Source organism: Canis lupus, chromosome 34 (genome assembly GCF_011100685.1).
Source record: "Canis lupus familiaris isolate Mischka breed German Shepherd chromosome 34, alternate assembly UU_Cfam_GSD_1.0, whole genome shotgun sequence".
In the NCBI taxonomy this organism is placed as follows: domain Eukaryota; kingdom Metazoa; phylum Chordata; class Mammalia; order Carnivora; family Canidae; genus Canis; species Canis lupus.
The window spans coordinates 41,395,582-41,403,802 of record NC_049255.1 but is presented as its reverse complement, the minus strand read 5'-3'; the positions used below and the strand labels follow the sequence as shown (position 1 = coordinate 41,403,802).

Sequence of the window (8,221 nt, the reverse complement as noted above, 5' to 3'; positions counted from 1 at the left end):
GAGCCCCGGGCAGGTGGACGGGGGAGCAGACTGTGGGCTCCGAAGGGGAGGTAATTCCTGGGAGAGCATCCCCGTCACCCAGCACGTCGAGCTGCTCGCAGGAACGGGCCCCCTGCGATGGAGCCCTGTCAAAGGTGTCAGGGAGCTGGATCTCTCTGTGGACTGTTCTGGTTCCTGACACGGCTCCAGCCCCCGAGGCCCTGACGTGCTCCATCGGCTGCAGCCGGCGCGCACCCTGGGGGGCTGCAGCCTGGGTGTCACGAGGCCTGGTGCGGTGCTGTGCGTGCGGAGGGCCATGAACAAGGGCCCTTCTCCAGGCGCCTGCCTCCCGCCCTCCTCCTCCCTGCTCTCCCTAACTCCACTCCATCCTTCTAAACAATTTTCATATTGTAGGTATTTAAATCATACAAGAAATGTGCACTATTGTAAAAAATGAATAAGAATAAAAACCAACGGGCCGCCCGGGTGGCGCAGCCATTTATCAACGCCTTTGGCCCAGGGCGTGACCCCGGGTCCCAGGATCGAGTCCCCCGTCGGGCTCCCTGCATGGAGCCTGCTTCTCCCTCTGCCTGTGTCTCTGCCTCTCTCTCTCTCTGTGTCTCTCATGAATAAATACATAAAATCTTAAAAAAAAATCTGTGTTCTTATTACTTAATTACTCAGACCCTCCCTGACTCAGTGGGAAAAAGAAAGGCAGCTTTTGAACCCATGTTTCCATCAAATAAAAAAATATTGAAAGCTTGCAGTACTTCCTGACGATAAACATTCAAGGCAGAAGGAAAAAAAAGTTTATCTTCAAAAAAAAAAAAGAAAAAGAAAGAAAGAAAAGAAAGAAAAGAAAGAAAGAAAGAAAGAAAGAAAGAAAGAAAGAAAGAAAGAAAGAAAGAAAGAAAGAAAAGACAAAGACATCCTCCGACACACACCCCGACTCCCAGTAGAAGGTGTCGTCACAGCCCGTGTGTTTGCATTTCATTTCTTATGTTGAAATAACCGTGGAAAATAAATTGTTTCAAGTAGTGCTTAGCATTGCAAAACCCAGTTTCCTGGAACTCGTTTTGGAACATTCATCTAAATGGAAATTAATTCGATTTTAAAAGCAAATTAAGATCCCTTGTACCTCCGCACCCGTTTGGACTTTCCTGAGAGTCCCGAGTCTTAGAACTAACCACCAAAAAAAAAAATTAAAATTAAAAATTAATTAATGAATTAATTAATTAAAAGAAAGAAAAAATGAAAAGAACTGACCACCTGTATAGATTCCCCCCCAAAGGCCTATGTCACACACAGCAGCGTCCCTCGCACAGGTGACGCCGGTCAGGGGTGAGACGGCAGCAGCCTGGGCTGGCAGGTGCCCGTCCCCGCCCTCGGCCCCCACTTTAAGCCCGGCGAGGGCTCTCCAGAACACACTGGCCCTCGGGAGACGACCGCCCCGGCGACCAGGAGGGAAGGCGCGCGCCTCTGAGCCGGCCCGGAGGGGGCTGGGGCTTGACGGGGTCGCAGGAGGCCCGAGTGCCCAGGGCCCGCCGTCCCCTCCGCATCACGGCGGCCAGCCCGGCTTCGCAGCCGCCGCAGCCTCACGGGACCACAGCCTGGTAGGACGGGAAGGGACCTGGGGTGGCTTGAGCCTGACCCTCCCCTGAGAGCTGCCCACCAGGACCAGGGCGCCGTCCGCTTCCTGCGCAGGACGCCTGTCCCAGGTGCTTCTGCGGGGCACGGCTGAGGCTGCCGGGTGGGCCGCCTGTAGGCCCGCGGCGGTGTGGGGTCTTCGGACAAGGGCCGCTGGAGAAAGTACGTTGTGCAATGGGGCCACTTGGAGAGGGTGGAGGGAAGGACGCGGCCGGGCCGAGTGCCCATTAGGGGCCAGGTGGCTGCTTGCGTCAGCTCGTTGGACACTAGCCTCCAGGCATTGCTACTGTTCCCATTTTCCGGATCAAGAAACTAAGACCCAAAGGACTTAAAAGCAGCTTGTTGGGTGTCCTGGTCAGTGGCTGAGGAAGCTGGGACTGGAACCCACGCTATCAGGCAGGTACGTGGCCCGCGATCCGGGGCCGACTCGATCCGCTTCGGGGAACACCTCACGGGGGGCCACGTGGCCATGCTGCGCGTTTTCCCTCCGGGGGACTGGACGGCCATGGGCTCGGGTCTCAGGGAGAGGGATTCACGCTTCCCTGTTTGGCCGCGTGGCCCCCCAGAGGGACGGGCCTCGGCGACGCCTGCCCTCCGCCGGCCGGCGACGTGTGGCCCGAGAGGCTAGGGGCGCAGGGAGCAAGGCCACCCCCGGCCCCGGGGGCCCCGTCACAGAAGCCTCCCGGCAGCTGGGCCTTGACGGCCGGGCGCTTCCACGCCCCGGAATGCAGACGGGCCGCCCCGCGGATCGGGGGGACTCGACCCAGCACCAGCAGACGTCCGGGCCATCCTCCGCTGCAGGACACCAAGACGGACAGTCCCCTCTCCCTACCCCAACCCGCCTACAAGGGAGAAAAAGGAAAAATTAATGGAATTCCTCTTTCTGGACCCCGAATCCAGAAACAAATTCTACATCTTGGCAGACTGCTGACTCCTCGCCACTCTGGTGGACTTGCATCCCACCCCATTTGTTTTTGACCCAATTCTCCCTCGAATTGATGCGCTTAGGCCCCAAGGCCGCGGGAGAACCATAAGGAGGACGCGGCGCAGACGTGGGCAAGGCACGGCCGCCCTTGGGCAATCCCGAAGGTCAGAAGTCGGGCTGAGGTTGGCGTCACGAGCGTGGGCCTGTTCCAGATGCGAGAGGCGCTCGGTCCTCCGTCCTCATTTGGGCCCCGTGGCGCAGGGCCGGGGCCAGGCACCTGGGCTCCCAGCGCTCGCAGGCCACTGCGCCCCGAGGAAGAGAGCACAGCCCCCGGGGGGCCTCCGGGCCGGCACCCCTCGGGGCGGCACCCGCGCTCCCCTGCCTGCCTTTGGGCAGGAGCCCTGGGAGCATCCCGCACCCGCGTCTGTCACCCTCGCGTTCCTGCGGCCCGTCCTCCTTCACCCACCGGTCACCGTGGCTTCTGCTCAAGTCCTAGAAAAGCGACTGCGGCCCCGTCGCCCAGCGAGGCCGCAGCGACCCCCGGGCGCCTCCTGTTCCCACCTGGCGGGGTCACTCGCCGGCCCTTCCTTGATCCCCCCGCTGCCCCTCGATACTTGCAGGCCAAGTCGGAGCACGCGGCTGGCGAAGCAGCAGTTCCTCCTTCTCGCCCTTTGCAGGGAGTCTGGGTGGCAGGTGGCACTTGGGGCCCACCTGCTGCAGGTGCCGCGGGCCGTGGCTGCAACAGGGAAGGCTCCTCCTCCGCGGAGCCAGCGGGGTCCCCCGGGGGACACGTGTCCCTGTCGGGCATGGGCGGCCGGCGGCTCTACGGCCCTGGACACGACCAAGCCGAGGGCCCAGAGACACGGGGCCGGCCCAGGTGGCAAGGAAGGCAGCGGCTCCCTTCCGAACGTGCCCATCACCCCGCTTGGACCCCAAAACGGAGACCCCCACCTTGGAACACGGAGATAATCACCTCCGTGGTCTTATTAACATATTTAGTTCTAGTTATTTTGTTTGTTTATTATTTATTTATTTATTTATTTATTTATTTATTATTTTTAGGCACAAGGCTCTTTTTTGAAAGCTCATGACTCAGCAAAGCAGGGATGCATTTGACCAACCGGCTCTTCCTCCTCCAACCCAGACCCATTTCTGTCCCGGGAGAAACTGAATCTGTGCGTTTATGGTTCGTGTGCACTTAGCTCGTCAAGAGCTGTTTGGAATGAAAGAAGCTCTTGGATCCTCCCTAATGCTTCTATGATTTTCATCCTTAGAATCGAAAAGTGTGCTTTCGCCGAGAATTGACGGCAATGTGATGCCCTACAGGCACGTGCATCAGGTACGCGGAACTGCAGGGCTCAAGTGCATCCTGGACACGCCGCTGCCGCTTTGCCTTCCTGCGCACACACACATATAAGGAACACAGGTAAGTCTGACGCTCAACTTTTCTAATGCAAACTATTTAATCTAACAAATTATTTCTTTTAAATGAAGCTCCTGAGTGTTCCTTTCTTTGCAGGGTCACTATGCACTGTTGTTCAAGTTGTTCACTGCACAATCCTGGTAAGCACCTGTCACAAAAACCGTACAATCTTCACAGTGAGTCTGTTTCTCTGTATCCTTTAAAAAATATATATATTTATTTATCGGAGAGAGGGTGGGGATGAAGGGTGGAGGGAGAGGGAGAGAGTCTTTTAGGCAAACTCCACGCCCAGCATGGAGCCTGACCCGGGGCTCAACCTCACGACCCCGAGATCACGACCTGAGCCAAAGTCAAGAGTTGGACACTTAACCGATGGAGCCACCCAGACAGCCCCTGGTTTTTTGTTTTGTTTTGTTTTGTTTTATTTTTAAACCTCATTTTTCTTTCCTCAATTCAAGAATTCAGGCCAGAACTTCATCTGGGAGCATCACCACACTGCAAGACCTCCATTGACTAGACCAGAAATTCTATCTCGACTTGCCGGATCTGCAAGGACTTGCAGGGGCCTCGTGCATGTTAAGATGGTTCGTGCTACCAGGCTTTGGGTTTGTCTGTCCTGAGCTGCCGATGTCTAGAGTATGTCTTTGGAGAAGTTCCTTTACTTCTTAAAACTTCTTCTGTGTCTTCAGAAGAAAACGGGATGACGTTTTCTTCTACGTCCCTCCAAGAGCGCAGTGCATGGAGCTAACCCATGCAGCGTGGCAGGGCCTTCTGGAACGTTCCGTGCGAAGGGCCCACAGAGAACGCCAACGGGGTGAGGGAGCCTCTGTTTGGAGCTGTCGGGCAGAGGCGGACAGCGGGTCAGGAGGTTGTAGGCAACGGCCCTCTGGTGCCGCAGAACTCGACTGGTCGGTGGGGAACTAGAGACTGGAGAGCAAGTCAGAGGAAAGATCGGGGCCGTCCCGCGTCCCAGTGGGTTGAACGGGAGCGCGAAGGCTGAGGGTGCAAAGGGTTCTCCTCTCCCGTGACACCTGGCTCTCTCCGTCGGGCAATGCCCGGCTTCTGAAAAAACTGAAAAAAAAAAAAATGGGGGCAGCGAGTTTTAAGAGTTAAAGGATATAATAATGTACGTGATACACGCTGTGTGAACCGGATAGGAGGTCAAGAGAGGTCAGCTCCCTGTCGCCCTCCCTAAGGACACGGATTCGCTCCGTCAGGGCGGAGAAAGAATTACGGGGGCCCTCCCGCCCTCCCTCCCTCCCTCCTTCGCTCCCTCCCGCCCTCCCTCCGCTTGTGAAACGTGGCAGACACTTGGTGGTGGTGTTTCTAACCCTGCCTCCCCTCTTTCAGTTTGGGATGTGCCCTTCCCCAGTCCAAGCAAGGTTAGAGGGACTCGCAATCCCGGGTTCCCGTGCCACCAGCCACAGGGGGAGACACGGAACCCAAGCTGCTCAGACTCTGACAATGGACGCGTTGCAAACAGGGCCAGAGTATTAAAAACAAAAAAACAAAAAAACAAAAAACAAAAAACAGAATGTATTGGACGTTGAGAGAGAAAGGATCTCTCTTCTAAAAGCAGAAGCCGAAAGCCCCACCTAAACCAGAAGTCGTTGGGAACGGAAACAAAGGAAAATCCAGTTAACAGATTTAAAAGAGAAAGAGAGAGAGAGAATCATTTCCTGGATCCAACCGTGCCTGAAGCCCTAGACTTTTCAGCTGCATAGACAATTAGTTCTTTCCTTTAGCTGAGGTGAATCTGAGCGGGATTTCTATCCCTACAACCGAACTACCTGACACCTTTGTGGGCATTATACGTGGTGACTGAATTTTGAGGCAGGATAGAAGAAAACACATCAGATCCCCCCTCCCCTTTTCACCACAGATTTTAATCTAAAGTATTTATAGAAATTAAAATAATTGAATTAGGCATTCCTGTGCTTGAACCAGTTGTCGGGGTCATCTTCAGGTGCCCGCCCTATCATAGTCATCGTTCTGTCCTGGTGGGAAAACAAGGGCACCGGTGGGATGGTGCGTGCTCTTCCCGCCAGCGAGATACCCCGCGTTGATGCGGGCCCAGCACTGTCCGTTCCCCCAGTCTCCCGAGACGATGGAGGGGGCGAGGAGACCTGAGAGTCAGCCTGCAACAGGGCAGCAGGGCTTCCCCTGATCAATGAGGAAAAGAGGGTAAGCAGACCCTGTGGGGCCCGCGAGAGGGGAGGCCGGGCTAAGGTCCATCACGGGCTCATCCCGAGCGACGGGCTCCCCCAGGCACCGCCTGCACCAGCACGCGGAGTTGAGAGGCCGGGCCGAGAGCAGGTTCTGTAGGTTCTCGGAGGCTGTAGCTCGGCCGTGGCCGCCACCTGGCCGCACAGACGGAGCGGAGAGCTGCAGGGAGCCGACGGCCCCGCGTCACCCTGACTTATGGACCCCTCCTTGTCATTCTCATCGCCGTACAGCGAGCACGGGCCCCGTGTGGAGCATGGCACCAGCAGCGACGGAGACGGAGGACGGCACGGCAGGGGGCCTGGGTCTGCAGCCGGGCCTCCCCGGGCCCCCTGCACGCGTGTGCAGGTAACGAGCGTGCAACGCAGCGTGCGCTGGTCACACAGCAGCCCACCGGTTTGGACAGTGAAGTCGTCAAGTGTGTAGGGAGGTCGACCTTATTCCCGGCTGGTCCCGGAGGCTTCCTGGCCACGGGGGGACCACGCGGGGTGCACAGTCACAACGGGGACAGGTCCCGGTGGGTCCGGCGGGCGGATCCGGCTGTACCGCTGATCGGATCCGAGGCCTCGTGGAGGGTCAAGCTTCTCCCGATCTCAGTGCTTCTCCTTTGCGAGTGGCAAACGGTATGGCCGGTGCCCGGGGCCCGGGGCCAGGTGCAGGGGGTGAACGCTTCTGGGCTGCAACGGCCTCGGGGCAGCGCCACGCCCGGCGGGAGCCCCCAGAAGAGCCAGAGGAGCCGGCGAGCCTTGGCCTTGGCCTGTGAGAAGGGCCTGGGTGGGAAGGCCCCCACCTCTCCCGCTGCACCGTCTGGCAACGTGGGGCTTACGTGGTGCTGAGGGCGGCCCGCACCTCCCTGTCCTGGGGCGGCCCGGCTGGCTCTGCCCCTGCGACGGCCCTCGGGAGCGCGGGGGCACGCCAAGGATAATGGGGGCAGGCACCCCAAATTAACAAGGAAGTGGCTCCTGGCATCAGGCAGGGGCTCGAAATGGGAAGGAAGCTCCTTTAGAAGGTGCGGGAGGTCCTCCTGCTTGGACCAGGGACGTCATGAATCGTGATTCACACCCACTAGTCCTGTCAAACACGCACAGGCCCTCGACGCCCGCTGTCCCCCTCCCCTGTCCCATCCCCAGCATCTTCAGGAAGGGTCAGGACTCCGAGCTGAGCCTCTGACAGCGCAGCGGTCGGGCACCGACGCTTCCACACACCCGCCTTGCGTCCGTAAATAATCCAGAGCACGCATTGCTCCGGTGGCAGGGAAGTCCTTTTGCTGCCACACAGGAAGGACGGCACATTTTAAGAAATCATTTCTATCCATGTCCCCCCAGGGCATCTCGGCCTGCAGGAGCTGACGAGACTGTGACTCATCTGAGACCAATTTGGGGAAGGTGTGAAAATGGAGCCCAGTGTCCACTTATGTGCAAGGAGGGCGTGTGTCCTCCGGGGAGGGGAGAAGCCCTTTGTCCGGTGACATTAAGCAGGTGGCAGGGACAGCCACCGCTCGGCGTGGGCTGGAGGCAGAGGCGCCCCATGGCGGCAGCCCCAGGGCTGAGCGCGGGGACCCAGTGGCTCCCAGGGCCCGAGAGTAGGGCAGGGTGACAGCTCCGCCGCCCGCCTTCACCCGGTCCCGGGGCGCCGCCGGCTCTGCTCCCTGCCTTCCCCTCCCTCGGTCCCTGGTCCCTTGGTTCCCCGCTGGGCGACAGGAATGCAATCCACAGGCCTCCCCGAAGGCAAAGCCCGAGACACCTTTTCCCTGGCGGGTCGGCCGCGGGGACGTTGCACGTCTTTCTCACGACCTCCACAAACCTACAGGTCTTCGGACTCCGGGTGCTGGGGTTGTGTCTGGGGTGCAGGCGACCGTCGCGTTGGCTCCTCCAGCTTCCTTCGTGTAGGCAGGTGACGAGTGTCGCCGCCCGGAAAAGGCCCCAACTACTCAGCTACCCCGCGCCACTGTGAACCACACCACGTGCGTGGATTTTGTGGATAGTTGATCCTCAGCCTTGAAGCAGGGACGCTTCGCTGTCATC

The 8,221-nt window shown here is 58.5% G+C and overlaps 1 long non-coding RNA gene across 1 annotated transcript; it reads left to right on the top strand.

Annotated features, from left to right (window-relative positions):
* Positions 1-3,830: 3,830 nt before the first annotated feature.
* Positions 3,831-5,120, top strand: LOC119867459. The gene is made up of 3 exons (XR_005383610.1): positions 3,831-3,977; positions 4,071-4,114; positions 4,433-5,120. It is a non-coding gene; the product is annotated as an uncharacterized LOC119867459 (long non-coding RNA).
* The last annotated feature ends 3,101 nt before the right edge of the window (positions 5,121-8,221 follow it).